The sequence below is a fragment of the Carcharodon carcharias genome, chromosome 9 (genome assembly GCF_017639515.1).
Source record: "Carcharodon carcharias isolate sCarCar2 chromosome 9, sCarCar2.pri, whole genome shotgun sequence".
NCBI classification, from domain to species: Eukaryota; Metazoa; Chordata; class Chondrichthyes; order Lamniformes; family Lamnidae; genus Carcharodon; species Carcharodon carcharias.
In genome coordinates, this window is record NC_054475.1 from 155,002,824 (window position 1) to 155,017,701 (window position 14,878).

Genomic DNA, 14,878 nt, shown 5'->3' on the forward strand with positions numbered 1-14,878 from the left:
TTCCAGAGTGCAATATTTAAACTCTAAATAACTTAACTGTCCTTTTACAGCAACTGTCACTTAAAAGCCTGTATATATTCTGTTCGATGTTCAGACAGCATTCTTTCTTCCCTACCCATTCCCTCACTATAATTTGTGTTGGACACTCTTGATACCTTGCTGAGCTGCTCATTCTTCATGTGAGGCCTCATGCTTGGTTACAGTATGCTCTTTGAATGTAGTGGGTATTGGAGCCTGCCCAATATGTCTTCAGCCGATCTACACACAAATGCACTTTGCAGCAGGATTTGGATTCTCTTTCCTCTCCTTAACCCAGGATGCTGAGGCCAATTTTAGTGCCTTATTGCAGCCCTGAATGAAGTCAACCAACATAGACCATATTTGGAACCTCAGTGGTTTGTGGTCATAATGGTGCAGATAACATCCCAAGGTAGAATTATCACTTTTATTTTGAGGACTACACTGTGTTGGGATTAGCTAATGTTGAAGGATTAGGTCCTGACCTGTTAGTCATAATGAGCTTCATTTAGTTCTAGGACACTCTGCTGAGATTACCACTATGTAAGTAACATTGGTATGACCAAAAATCTCTTTCCTTTAATGTCCCATCAGCTGAGTCAAAGCAGCATTGTGCTATAAGGTGTGCAGAATGTTGGTCTGCTCGCCGGGTGACTTTGCCTTTGAGGAACAACAAGGTAGGGATTCAGGTTCTAGTTGTTGTATTTTTGGTGTATTAAAATGACAGTCCAGAATATCCTAATTTTTTTTTGAATGGAATAAAATATTTTTTAATGAAGCCTATTACTCTGAAATGGTGGATTAACTTTGCATTGCTGCTTATGTAACTGATAGTAACTGTTAGCTAATGTTCATGAGCTGTTTTCAAACTGAATTAATTCAAAGGATAAAAGATTGTGACTGGAAGGATTAATTTGTTTCTCGTTAGCTGAGCAAAATGAACACAATATGTGTTTTGGAAATTTAAGAATATCTAGCATTTCAACTATTTTGAAAAATAAACAGGTGTCAGCAAAATGATGGAAAGTGTCAGTGACAGTGCTATCAAGCAGCCCTTGTTCACCAATAGCATGCTCACCAATGCTCAGTTTGGGTTCTGCCAGGGTCTCCTGGCTCCTGACTTCATTGCAGCCTTGGTCCAAACATGGACAAAAGACCTGAATTCCAGAGTCAAGAGGGACTGCCTTAGCACCAAGGCAGCATTTGACCCAGGATGGGATAAGGAGCTGCAGCAAAATTTAAGTTATTGAAAGTCTTGAAAACACTCCATTGGCTGGAGTCTTGCCTTAAACACTAAAAAAAATGTGGTGTGGTTGTTGGAGGCCAATCATCTCATCCCCAGGATATCACTGTAGGAGTTTTGCAGAGCACTGTCCTGGGCCTAACCAACTTCTGCTTCAGTGGCCTTCCTGCTATCATAATGTCAAAAGAGATGATGTTCGCTGATGATTGCAGTAATCAGTTCCATTTGCAACTCCTTGGGTACTGAAGCAGTCCATGCTCACATGCAGCAAGACCAGGGCAACATTTTGATAAGGGCAAGTAACATTTGCGCCACACAAATTCCATGCAATGATCATCTCCAACAAGAGAGAGTCTAACCAACCTCCCCTTGAGATTCAATAGTATTGTCGTCATTGAATTCCCACACGATCAACATCCTGGGGGTTATCAGCTACTAGAAACTTAACTGGACTGGCCATGTTCACCTTTAGCTACAAGAGCAGGTCAGAGGTTGGGTGTTCTGCGGCATGTGACTCACCCCTGACTCCCCAAAGCCTGTCCACAATCTACAAGGCAGAAGTGAAGAGTGTAATGGAATACTCTCCACTAGCCTGGATGAACATAGCTCTTAACAATTTTCTAAGATCGACACCATCCAGGACAAAGCTGCTCACTTGATCAGCACGCCATCCGTCATCTTAAACATTCACCCACTCCACCGACGACCGTGTCTGCTGTGTGTATTGTACAAGACGCGCTGCAGCAATTTGCTTTGGCTTCTTTAACAACACCTAAACCCACGACCTCTACCACTTAAAAGGGCAGCAGGCGCATGGGAACACCAACATCTCCAAGTCTGCCTCAAATCGTACACCATCCTGATTTGGAAGTACATTGCTGCTTTTCATCAAGTCAAAATCCTGGAACTCCCTACATAACAGTATTGTGGGAGCATCTTCACAGATACAGCAGTGATTAAAGAAGGTGGCTCACCACTACCTTCTTGAGAGCAATCAGGGAGGGGCACTAAATGCTAGCCTTGCCAGTGATGCCTGCATCACATGAATAAATAAAAGACATTTTATAAATTATATTTCCTCTGCGATAGACCTTGGCAATGTCCTGTAAAGATGTTCTAAATTTTAGTTTCTTTTTAAAACAAATCAAACTGAATTGATGCTGTTTGAGATACTCGTGCTGAGTATGTGCTATTTTCTCTCCCCTGTTCTCCCCCTTCTTTCCAGATGGTGCTTAAGGTGTTTACTCTTGGGTTTTGGATCTATAGGTACCAGGAGCCTTTTGACACCATCTCCAGCTATTCCATGTGACCAGTGAGTATCAGTAGCCTATTTGAAGGGCAGGACAGACAAGCCCAATCCTGTTCTTGTCTGAGGTCAGCACTCATGAGATTTCCAGCGAGTAATATGATGGTCGTCAAGTGACTTTCCCACCCCTTCTGTCCCCCATCCTCTCTTGAACCTTCTGGGTGGGCTGAGATCATTTATAATGATCCAGCTGCTGCTTTGCTAATTTAGCACCATCAGTAATTGAAGCTTAGACTTTTTAGCTTGAAGCATGAGCGACTAAACTGTTCATCTGCTAGTCCTTCAGCTTACATTTGGTTAATTAAGCTATGACTGAGAGAGTGGTTCCAAGGATGTCAACAGCCCTCCCTTAACAGTCTTCCTGTACAAGACTGCACCATGTGTATGAGCAGACTCTTTGATATTGAAGGAAATTTCAAATATGGGAGTTGGCAATGAGAACCATGACTCATTCCCCACCACCACATCACGCCTAGAAGTGCTGAGATTAATTGTTGCACTATTACTGATGCTCCATTTGTGATCAGTTACCCCTATTTATTTCAAGTGAACATATGTTTTTTTTTTCTTGGTTTAGAAAGGGGAATAAAGATTATTTTTCAGACTTTGTACCTACCTAGCCCAGATAATTGAGGTGAAATATTTCTGCTGGGTAAAAGTGTCTAATGAAAAGTCCATTTGGGTTGGCTAAATCCAGGAATATGCATTTGGGGCCCGAATTTATCCATCATTCATCAGATTTGGTACCAAAGTACTATGCCCTTCCCTATCGCAGTAACCTTCACTCCTGGAACCCTCCAAGAACTCTGGACTGGTTTATAATGATTCAGTTGGTCAAATTTTGATTGAGTGGATCTAAGTTTTTGCCGGCATTACAAATTCTGAAACACCATTATCCTGGTTAACTTTTTGAAAAATGTTAAACTGTATCTCCCACTCGTTGCTCATTGGTAAGCTTGATGAAATCCCTGATTGATTCAGAGCCTCCTGTATGCATGTTTACAGTTACAACTTTGTTTTTCATAATTCCAGTAGGCCAGCAGACATTGCAAGCTCACCTGGTCAACTGCTGTGTAGAACAAAGGAAAACTTTGTTCACCATGTAATTTAAAATGGAAGCACACTCCACAAATGCTTCTTACTGTACTTGTTGACCATTCCCTCGATAGAAAATATTCTCTGGATGGTTGGACTGAAACTGCGCCTGATTTTGGAGTTTGATTTCCTCTTGATTATTTATACATGGCCGCTGTGTTCTCAATCACAGAATTGTTTCACAGAAGGAGGCCATCCGATCCTTCGTGTCTGCACTAGCCCTCCAAATGTGCATCATGACTTAGTGCCATTCGTCTTTTTCCCCATACCCTTGCACATTGTTTCTATTCAAATAAGCACCTATTGCCTTCTTGGATGCCTCGATCGAATCTGCCTGCACCATACTTCCAGGCAATGCATTCCAGATCGAACCACTTGCTGTGTGAAAATGTTCTTTCTCATCTCCCATTTGCTTCTTTTGCAAATCACTTTCAATCTCTGCCCTCTCATACTCGATCCCTTGACAAGCAAAAACGGTTTGTCCCTATCTACTCTATCCAGCCCCCTCATTATTTTGAACACCTCTATCAAATCTCCCCTTAGTCTTCTCCTCTCCACGAAGAATGGTCCCAACCTCTCCAATCTATCTTCCTAACTGAAGTTTCTCATCCCTGGAATCATTCTTGTAAACCTCTTCTGCACTGTCTCCAATGTGATCACGTCCTACCTATAGTGGCAACCAGAACTGTACACAATACCCCAGCTGAGGTCTAACTAGTGTCTTATATAAGCTCCCTGCCCTTGTACTCAATGCCCCTATTAATAAAGCCCAGGATACTGAATGCTTTATTAACTGCATTCTCCACCTGTCCTGCCACCTTCAATGATCTATGCACTTATACACCCAGGTCTCTCTGCTCCTGTACATCCTTAAGAATTGTGCCCCTTATTTTATATTGCCTCTCCATGTTCTTCCTACCAAAGTGAATCACCTCACACTTCTCCACATTGAACTTCATCTGCCACCCATCTGCCCACTCCACCAACATGTCTATGTCTTTTTGAAGTTCTGTACTGCCCTCCTCACGGTTTGCAATCCTTTTCAGTTTTGTATCATCTGCAAACTTTAAAATTGTCCCCCTGCACACCAAAATCTCGATCATTAATATATATCAGGAAAAGCAACACTGACCTGTTTCCCTCCAGCCTGAAAAATATCAATTTACCATTACTCAGCCAATTTTGTATCCACGTTGCTACTGTCCCTTTTATTCCACAAGCTGTAACTTTTCTCATGTCTGTTGTGTGGCACTGTATCGAAAGGTTTTTGAAAGCCCATGTATACCACATCAACAGCATTACCGTCATCAGTTCTCTCAGTTACCTCTTCAAAAAACTCCAGCGAGTTAGTTAAACATAATTTCTTCTTTATAAATCCATGCTGGCTCTTCCTAATCAACCCATGTGACTACTAATTCTACCCTGAATAATTGTCTCTAGAAGCTTCCCCACCACTGAAGTTAAACTGACTCGTCCATAATTGCTGGGCTTATCCTTACAACTTTTTTTGAACAGGGGTGAAACGTTTGCAATACTCCATTCCTCTGGCACCTTTCCCTGAGTCTAGGGAAGACTGAAAGATTATGGCTAATTCTCCTGCAGTTTCCACCCTTACTTCTTTCAATATCCTTGGATGGATCTCATCCAGTACTTGTGCCTTGAGAACCTTAAATACTGACAATTTATCCAACACTTATTACTTATCAATTTTGAACCCTTCTAGTGACAGAGTTTCATCTCTTGTCACCATGGCCATGGTAAGATCTGCTTCCTTGGGAAGGCCAGAAGCAAATTTGACACCTCAGCCATGCCCGCTGCCTCCAAGTGTAAATCCTTTTTTGGTCCCTAATTGGCCCTCCTCCTTTTACCACCCTCTTACTATTTATGTGCCAATAAAAGACTTTGGGATTTGCCTTTATATTGGCTGCCTGTTTTTTCCCATGATCCTTCACTGCTTCTCTTATTTGCTTTTTCACCTCCCCTCTGTACCTGCTGTATTCCGCTTGGTTCTCAGCTCTATTTTCTACCTGACACCTGTCATAAGCACACTTTTCCTTCTTAATCTTAATTTGTATCTCCTTTTTCATTCAGGGAGCTCTGGGTTTGTTTGCCCTACCATTCCTTTTTGATGGAATATACCTGGACTGTTCCTGAACCATTTCTTCTTTGAAGGTAGCCCATTGTTCAGCTACAGTTTTTCCTGCTAACTTTGGTTCCAGTCTATCCGGCCCAGCTCCATTTTTGTCCCATTGAAGTTGGCTCTCTCCCAGTTAATTATTCTTACTCTGCACATTGTCCTTTTCTACCATCATCCTAAATCTTACGATGTAATGATCACTGTCTCCTAGATGTTCCCCCACTGACACTTGGTCTACCTGGCCCACCTCATTTCCAAGAACCAGGTCCAACAGTGCATCCTTTCTTGGGTCTGACAGCATCTGTGGAGAGAAAGACAGAGTTAACGTTTCAAGTCCATATGATTCTTCTTCAGAGCTGTCTTTCTCTCCACAGATGCTGTCAGACCTGCTGAGTTTATCCAGCATTATTTGGTTTTAGTTTCAGATTTCCAGCATCTGCAGTATTTTGCCTTTACCTTAGTGCATCCTTTCTTGTTGGATCAGACACATACTGCTGCAGAAAATTCTCCTGAACACAATCTAGGAACTCTTACCCCTCTCTGCTCTCTACACTACCACTGTCCCAGTCTACATTCGGATAATTAACATCCCCTATTATAACTACTCCATCTTGTTTGCATCTCTGTAATTTCCCTGCAGATTTGTTCCTCTATATCCGTTCCACTAGTTGGTGGTCTATAGACTACACCAAGCAATGTAATTGAACCCTCTGGGGCATCCTCTTTCTCCAGCACTTCGATGCTCTCCTTAACCAATGCCGCCACCCCTCCTTTTCTTCCTTTCCTATCTTTCCTGAACTTGTACCCAGGAATATTTAACGCCCTGCCCTTCCTTGAGCCACGGCTCTGTTATTGCCACAACATCATGCAATCTGCGCCTGTAACCCCCAATCTTATTTACTATACTCCGTGCATTCACATACATGAATAGTAACCCTGATTTAGATTTTGTTACTTTCTCCCTCACTCCAACTCCACCTATTAGCTTGCTATTTTCTAAGCTAGTGCTATTTGTCTCTCCCAGTATTTTGTGCACTTTGGTATTCCTCTCTCATACTCTCTCCTGGTTCCCACACCCCTTCCAAGTTAGTTTAAAGCCCCCCCCCAACAGCAACAGCAAAACGCTCGGCAAGAAACTCAGTCCTGGCTCTGTTCAGGTGCAGCACTTCCGGCTTGTACAGGTGTCATCTTCCCCAGAGCCAGTCCCAGTGTCCCAGGAATCTAAAGCCTTCCTTCCTGCACCATCGTTCCAGCCATGCATTTATCTGCCTTATCCTCCTATTCCTGTTCTCGCATGTGGCACTGGGAGTAATCCGGAGATTACTACATTTGAGGTCCTGCTTGCTAATTTTCAGCCTAGCTCCCTAAATTCTGACCGCAGGACCACATCCCCCCCCCCTTCCTACCTAAGTCATTGGTACCAATGTGGACCATGACCTCTGGCTGATCACACTCTCCCAGAAGAATGTCCTGCTGTTGCTTGGTGACATCCTTGATGGCACAAGGATGCAACATGCCATCCTAGAATCATGTCTATGGCAGTAGAAATGCCTGTCTGTTCCCCTAATGAATCCCCCATCACTATTGCTCTTCCACTCTGCTTCCTCCCCTCCTGTACAGCTGAGTCGCTCGTGGTGCCACAAACTTGGCTATGAATGCAGTCCTCTGAGGAATCAACAGCCTCACCAGTATCCAAAATGGAAAACCTATTTGTGAGCGGGACCCAGGGGACTCCTGCTCTACTTGTCAGGCTCTCTTGGGCAGCCTGGTGGCCACCCATTCCCTTTCTGCCTGCATGCTCCTAGCCTGAGGTGCGACCACCTCTCTGTGCTATCCACGTAGTGCCACAGTGATTCCAGCCGCCGCTTGAGCTCTGAAACCTGGAGCTCAAGTTTCTGCAGCAGGCAGCACTTCATGCTCATGGTCGTCTAGGATGCCAGCAGGGTCCATGACTTCCCATATTACAGGACACGCATTCCACGTGACACAGCTGCCTACACTCAATGCCTTTGTCTGACCCTTTGGTGAATTTACCTTTTGTATTTCTTTGAAAATGAAAATTGAGAGTGGACAATGCACTGGGTTAGGTATTGGCCTGTCAATAGCAGGGGAAATAGAGGTAGTAGTGTAGCCCTTATATCTAAATCACAACTTGAATATCTCCCCTAGTCTTCTGGCAACTTGGAGCATCTTGCCTTTGTTCGCCCTTTGCATCTCTCGTTTAAAAATTCCCCTTTGGTGCCACACACCTAGATATCACTCCAAATTTCTTTGTGATATCTTTTCTGCTTTCTTCCCTCTGTCTCTGCGCTGATTGACTTCTCATCCTGTGATTCCAACCTCCATCTCAGCTCATTATTTTCTCTCCTCTGAATTTACTGCCCTCCTTCCCAAACTCTCCCTCCATATAAATTTCAAGCACACCTACCAACCCTGTGACCTCTATTACCTAGAAGGACAAGCGTAGCAGACCCGTGGGCACACCACCAACTGCAAGTTTCTGTCCAAGCTGCGTACCGTTCTGACTTGGAACTATATTGCTGTTTGTTTACTGTTGGGGCAAAATTCTGGAACTCGCACCCTAATGGCACTCTGGATTGCAGTGCTTTAAGGAGATAGCTCACTACTATCTTCTGAAGGGCAGTGAGGGATGAGCAATAATTCTTGCCTTGCCAGTGATGCTTACATCCCATGAACTAACTTAAAATAACTGTCCTACCTCTATACCTGACCACACCCATGTTCTTGTCATCTCACACGGCCTTGCTACTCCTTTTGTTACTATCACTGATGAGGCAATCTCTGAACATTGAAGTCAAAGGGATTCAGACTGATCACCTTTGGTGAGCAACTGGTTTAACCATTCATGGTCAGACCTGGCTAGATCATGTAAAGCTTTTTTGGGCTATGATCTCAATGACTAAAACTGCCCACTATTCAAAGAACATCAAGGAAGACAAAGCTAACACCCAGCTTCTAGTCACACCAAGTCTTGCTCCCATCTGTGCTCGCTAATCTACACTGTTTTCCAGTCAGCCAACTCAATTTAAAATTCTTGTCCTTGTTTTCAAGTCTGTCAATGGCCTCTCCCTCCTTCAGCCTTATTAACCCTGCTAGAACTCTTGCAACCTGCAAATTCTGGCTTTTTGAGCTTTCTCAATTTTATCACTGCACCATTGATGACCCTTCAGTTGTCTAGTTGCTAAGGTCTGGAATTGTCCCCTAAAAGTCTCTGTGCCTCTACCTCTTTCCTCCTTTAAGATGCTCCTTAAAATCTACCTCTTTGACCAAGCTTTGATCATATGACCTAATATCGCTTTATGTAGCATGGTGCCTAATTTTGTTCCATAACATTCCTGTGAATTGCCTTGGAATGTTATATTAAGTTAAAGGTGTTATATAAATGCAGCTTGTTGTTGAAATAGTTTCCTCATACAGGTGTAATGACAATGCATGAAATGAGTTTGGGCAGTCCCACGCTGTCTTGTCTGGAAGGATTCACAACATAAAACTTTCCACACTCCATGAGGCTGCAGATGGCTGGAATAGTAAATGGAAATTCCACTGATTCATTCGAGGTAAGTTGCAATAGTGGAGCAGAATAAAAAAAATTTAAGCATGGCTACCTGTGATATACACGTTTGATGCTGGTGTATGGTGCTAAAAATGGGAAAATGTCCCTGAATGTCAAAAGACCAACTGGCATGTTGATTTAAATTGGGATGTGCCTGCTAATGTGAATCCTGGGGCTGTGGAAGGTCACTCATTATTAGCAACTCATATTGGCAATGCAGCTGGCAAATGATTATAGCTGGATCCAAGAAGGGACAGGAAAGCATGATAGATAGACATGTTAGAGGGCCAAGGGAAATTAGAAGAAATGCAGAAAAGAAAACACGTTGGAAGTGATGGGGGAAAGTGAGGAGATTAGTTCAGAGATGCTAGTGAAACTTGGGCTTATATGGAAGACAATATCTGATGTTGGAAAATAAGATGGGTGAGATAAACTCGGGAATTCTCAGTGAAGCATGTGAAAATCCTAAGACAGGAACTTCAATTTGAGGAATGTTCAGAACTAGTCCCCTTGGAGCTATTGATAACCCCGTGAAGGCCGTGGGTGTGAATCTCATTGTGAGATCGCAAAACCTGTTGCCAAAAACACATATTTTGAAGGTTGTGTTAATGTACTCTCATTAGTAACAAAGAAACATTGAATTAGTGGCAACTTCTCTGCTTGTCTCAAGCTCACTGTTCTACCCAGTTAGTATTTTCTTAAATACAAGGTACTGCCAAGAACAGGAGTAAGCCATTCACCCCCTTGAGCCTTTACCTCCATACAGTTTGATTGTGGCTGATCTATAAATCAAATTTCATTTATGTGGCTTTGTTTCATAACCCTTAATGTCCATACCCAATGAAAAATCTATCATTCTCAGTCTTGATAATTTAAATTCACCCAGTAGCCCACACCCTATTGGAGTTGTGGATTCCAGCCACTATCCTTTATCTGAAACATCGTTTCTTGATTTCTCTTCTAAATGGCATAGATCTAATTAAGATTATTCTGATTTTCCTCACCTGTAAACATTAAATTTGAAAAGGATCCATTTCTGCTTCCCAAATGATTCTTAGTTCTATAAACACTCCCATTTTTTCCTACTATTGCGTATAGCTTGCAAATCGTTTTCACATGAATGCACCCACAGTGTGATGGAAACTACCTCAATCAGATAATTCCTCAACCTTCTAAATATGGCAGAATGCAAGTCAAGTTTATGCAATCTGTCCTTATAATTCCACCCACCCCCTCCACCCCTCCCTGTCCTTCTCGACCTGTAGCCTTTGACATGGTTGACCACACCATCCTTCTCCAATGCCTCACCCTGTGTCCAGCTGGGTGGGACTGCACTCACCTGGCTCTATTCTTATCTATCTAATTATAGCCAGAGTATCACTTGCAATGGCTTTTCTTCCTGCTCTCTCACCATTGCCTTTGGTGTCCCCCCAAAGAACTATCCTTGGCACCCTCCTATTTCTTCTATGCATGTTGCCCCTTGGTGGTGTTATCTGAAAACATAGTCTCAGATTTCACATGAACGCTGGCAACACCCAGCTCTATCATCTCTCTTCACCCTTTCACTGTCCCTAAATACTCAGATGGCTAGCCTAGCATTCAGTATTGGATGAGCAGAAATTTCCTTCCACTTAAAATATTTGGGAAATGGAAGCCATTGTCTTTGGTCCCCGCCACAAACTTCACTCCCCAGCCATAGATTCTATCCTTTCTCTGTGGCAATTATCTGAAGGTGAACCAGACTCTTCACAACAGTTATATTGGTGTCAAATTTGACCCCAAGATGAGATTTTGATCCCATATACAGGCTGTCATTTACATTGCCTATTCCCACTTCCTTAACCTGACTTTTTATTCGTTCACAGTACGTGAGTGTTTCTGGCTATGCCAACATTTATTGCCTTTCTGTAATTGCCCTTTAGAAAGTGGTGATGAATCGCTGCCTTGAAGCGCTGCAGTCCATGTGGTGTAAGTACACCCACAGTGCTGTTAGGAAGGGAGTTCCAGGATTTTGACCCAGTGACAGTGAAGGAACAGTCAAGGTGGTGTGTGATTTGGAGGGGGGAAATGTAGGTGGTTGTGCTGCCCTTGCCCTTCTAGGCGGTAGACGTTACTGGTTTGGAAGATGCTGTCGAATGAATGTTGGTGAGTTTTTGCAGTGCATCTTGTAACTGGTACACACTGCTGCCACTGAGTGTTGGTGGTAGGAGGAGTGAATGTTGAAGGTGGTGGATGAGGTGTCAGTCAAGCATGCTGTTTTATCCTGTATTGTGTTGGGCTCCTTGAGTGTTGTTGGAGCTGCACTCATTCAGGCAAGGGGAGAGTATTCTATCACATTCCTGATTTAAGCCTTGCAGATGGTGGATAGACTCTGGGGAGTCAGTAGGTGAGTTACTGTGTCCACAATTCTCAATCTCTGACATTGTAGCCACAGTATTTATTTGGCTGATCCAGTTCAGTTTAAGGTCAATAGTTCATAGTGGGGGATTCAGTAATGGTAATGCCACTGAATGTCAAGGGGAGATGTTTGGATACTCTCTTGTTGGAATAGTCATTGCCTGGTACTTGTGTGGCCCAAATGTTACTTGCCATTTTTCAGCCCTATCCTGAATATTGTCCAGGTCTTGCTGCATATGGGCACAGACTGCTTTTAGTATCTGAGTAGCTACAAATGGTGCTGAACATTGTGCAATCATCAGTGAACACCCCCACCTCTGACCTTGTAATGGAGGGAAGGTCATTGATGAAGTGGCTGAAGATAGTTGGGCCTGGCACACTATCCTGAGGAACTTCTGCAGTGATGTTCTGGGACTGAGATGATTGACCTTCAGCAACCACAACCATCTTTCTTTATGCTAGGTACAACTCCAACTCCACCCAGTGGAGAATTTTCCTCCTTATTTCCATTGACTCCAGTTTTGCTAATGATCCTTGATGCAGGTCAAATGCTACCTTGATGTCAAGGGCAATCACTCTCACTTCACCTCTGGAGTTCAGCTCTTTTATCCATATTTGGACCAAGGCTGTAATGAGGTCTGTGGCAGAACTAAAACTGAGCATCGATGACACCTTTGATTACTTTGCTGATGCTTACAGCCATGGGATCCAATGGTTGACCCTCAAAATTTACATTTTCCTGGGTCTATGCGCTCTCTGTTCTCTGCAATTTGTTTGATTATTCACTTGCATGTATATAGAGCAAGGCAGTATGCATTCCCTGGGTTTACAGTCCTTTGTCAAAGGTACCAACTCCGTGGTTCAGAGTATTAGTATACAAACTTACTGTACCACTGCAAAGCTTATAAATGATGTCTGGCACTGCACCTGAAATTATTATTTTTTAATACTATGTCATACCAACCATTGCATATAGCTTGCAAACTGCATTCACATGAATTGATTAGATCACCCCTCGACCATCCAAATTTAAGGGGATACAAGTCAATTTTATGCAACCTGTTCTCAATATAACCTTTTAAGCTCTGGCGAATCTGCTACACCATTTTTGAAGCCAGTGTATCTTTCCTGCAGTTTGGTGCCCAAAACTGAATACAGTAATCCAACTGCAGCCTGACCAAGGCTCTGTATAACTGAGGCATTACTTCACTTTTGAACTCCAACTTTCCCTTCAGATGAAGGCCAATGCTTCACTAACCTTTTTCATCACTTTTGTACCTTTTTAGTCATTTGTGTATATATAGTCCTAAATCCTTTTGCTGTTATACAGCTTTCTAATCTCTTACTATTGAAAAAACATTCACTTTGGATTTGAGAAATATAAATTGGAAAGATCTCACAGTTCACCACATTGAATTCCAGATGCCTTTGGTTTTATCCCACTCAACTTGCCTGCGTCGCTTTATAATTTCCAGTTCTTGTCTACATAATTTACTGTTTTCAAACTTAGTTTTGCATCCGTGCACATATTTCTGTTTTGTCATCCAAGTTATTAAAAATGTACATTGAAGAGCTGATCAGCTGGATACAAATCATCTAGCAAAGAAACTGAATTTTGCGAACGGAAGGAATTGGGTAATATGAATGATATACTCCAGAGCCAATTGGATCAGACAAGAAAGAAAGAAGTTGCACTAATGTAATTTATTTTCCATCCCAAAGAGCTTTACAACCATCGAAGTGTTCTTGAAGTGTCATTGTTATAATGGAATCAAACAAACAATTTCACCTACTGCAGCCAATTTTATGAATTAGATGGTGGGAATACTCCATATCTCCCTCTTGTGGAAGGAATGCCTGTGCTGCAAGGCCTCAACAACAATTTATATGCAAATGAGATAACAAATTTGCATTTAACCATCTCTAGTACATCCTAAAATGCTTTACAATCATTGGATTTCTTTTAAATCACAGTCACAGGTACATAGATAAAAGTGGCAACCATATTCTGCACAGCCAAGTCCCAAAACAACAATTGAGTGGAAGTCAGATGATTTGTTTTTGGCTGAGTGAGTGGCTGGTTGAGCAAGGGATCTTGGGTGGGGCACTCAAACAAGCTCCATTCTCTTCTATGAATTTTACACCCTCTTCAGGTAATGGGAATAATTTTAATGTCTTGTCTGAATTTAATTAATTTATTTAGTAACCATTTAAGAAAGTTATTTTAAAATATATCAATGGGAAATAAGATGAATTAACCTCTGTAATTGCTAGTCACTAAGGGGTAAGTTGAGGCAATTTTCCTGCAGTACCCATGCTTTTAAGTATAAGTCTAGTAATATGAAGAATAGAAGATACTGTCTAGCTGATAGATTGTTTATTTGATTTTTAAATTAAAGCACATTTACTTTTATTAACAGTGAATTCAGTAATAAAGTGTCACACTTGTAATTCAGCTATTGTCAACTGAGCATTCAGTGTTTGAGATCCATAACTTTCTCATCAATTTTTTTCCTCTTTTGATGGTTTGGTTTTAAGTAGACGCCAGAAAAGAATGGACATTCCTTGTCGACTCCTAATCAGGTTTTCCTTAGGATCAGTAATGGCCTGTTGTCTTGGAACTTTACATTATTGGAAGCTGCAGAAGATCTTATATATTTGTTTAATCTAAGCATGCACACAAGCTGTCGATGTATATCATCTTATTTTGGTGGCTGGCTTATCTTAGACACAGGAATTGATCAGTATGTTTACATGTTTTGGGGATATAGATTAATGGTGTAAATGGTTACACAGTGGTTGGATAGATAGAGGGTTCTTGATGGTTTCTTTTGCCTCTTTTCATATTTTGGGATGTGCATTCATGTGTGTTGAAACACCAGAGAGTCTTTGCAACATGAAATGCCAAAAGTTTATTGGTAAACAGGACAAACTAATGGAAATTTGCAGCGGAACCTGTTGAAATGAACGGTTGAAATAAACAAAATGAACTTTTCCACTTTCAGTTCTGTTGAGGCCACTATAGTATTTTTTGTCTAAATGAAGTTGTTTTGTTCAGAATTTTAGGGTCGGTTATGTAATGAGTGAAGATAAAGAATTACCAATCTT